This window comes from Drosophila ficusphila, unplaced genomic scaffold (genome assembly GCF_018152265.1).
Source record: "Drosophila ficusphila isolate 14025-0441.05 unplaced genomic scaffold, ASM1815226v1 contig_197, whole genome shotgun sequence".
Taxonomy (NCBI): Eukaryota; Metazoa; Arthropoda; class Insecta; order Diptera; family Drosophilidae; genus Drosophila; species Drosophila ficusphila.
Genome location: NW_025064091.1, coordinates 1496320 through 1497618, shown reverse-complemented (window position 1 = coordinate 1497618; position 1299 = coordinate 1496320). Strand labels below are relative to the sequence as shown.

General features: G+C 57.0%; 1 non-coding gene across 1 annotated transcript; it reads right to left on the bottom strand.

The window, feature by feature from the left end:
* Positions 1-805: 805 nt before the first annotated feature.
* Positions 806-878, bottom strand: Trnak-cuu. The gene has a single exon. It is a non-coding gene; the product is annotated as a tRNA-Lys (tRNA).
* Between the last annotated feature and the right edge of the window lie 421 nt (positions 879-1299).

Here is a 1299-nt window from a genome sequence, read left to right as displayed (position 1 = left end):
CTAGGCGCGCTATCCAACGATCCCAGCGACGGAGAAGCGCTAACACCAGGGCACCTGCTGACAGGCGGGCCGCTATTCCCCATCCCAGCACTCCGGACCCCGGACCAGGCGGGTGTCAGTTGCTTGCGGCGATGGCAACTTGTCTCGTCAGCCAGGCAAATGTTCTGGCGGCGATGGTCCCTGGATTATGTGCTGGGCCTGCAAATTCGGGGCAAGTGGCACCAGGAGCAGCCCAACATCCAGGAAGGACAACTGGTCGTCGTCGCCGAGGACAACCTGCCGCCTCAACAATGGCTGATAGGAAGGATCATCGCCACTCACGCAGGAGAGGACGGCATGGTCAGGGTCGTCGAAGTGAGGACCAGCGGAGGAGGAATTTTTAAGCGGGCCATCCATAAATTGGCGCCGCTTCCAATATGTTGAAGCCGGACGGGCCTTCAACGGGGCCGGTGTTGGCTGAAGCCAGTTTTTCGTTTTCTTTTTATTTTTTGAATTGTTAAAATAAGTCTTATTGAATTGAATTTGAAGTTTACTGTAAGTTAGTTTAGGGCGAAGGCGGGAGCGCAATAAAGCTTTCGTTCGCTCTCTGCGAGTTCGCTCCGTCTTCGCCAACCTTCGGTAAGCTAGGCTTAAGTATGATTGTGGAGAATAGAGCATTCGTTGAAATTGAGTTTGATCGAGCGCACGCATTTCTTTTTCGTTTTCGTCGTTTTGCCAAAATAAATTTATTAATTAGCCACCCAAGTTTCGGTTTTTAATAATTAGAAAAACGCTTCTAATTTTTCAAACAGTTCGTTACATCTGGCGCCCAACGTGGGGCCCGAACCCACGACCCTGAGATTAAGAGTCTCATGCTCTACCGACTGAGCTAGCCGTGTTGCCGTGCGGTGGCGAGAGGAGGCGGAGCAAGAGGAGCGGGCATTGTGGGAGAGCCCAGAAATGATAAGGGAGGTGCCACTGCCGACGCCGGGCATGGTGGTGCCCCCCAACCCCCAGGCACTGGGTGGAGCAGATAGAGGAGGTGGAGCGGGCGCCAGAGTCCAAACCCGAGTCGCCTGAGTGGGTGCCGGAGCGGCCGCCGACGCCAGGAGGGCTTTGGGACGTCGAACCCAGCTGGGAAGCCACGCCCTCACCCCCTCGGTGGGTGCCAGCGCGACCACCAACGCCGCATCCGGGGAAAGAAGAGGCGGCAGAAGATCGGCCGTCGCCTGGTAGGCCGCCGTCGCCAATGGAGCAGCAGGCACCGAAGGAGGCATCCGCGAGTGTGAGACCGTTGCGGCCCGAGTGGCGGGCCGATAT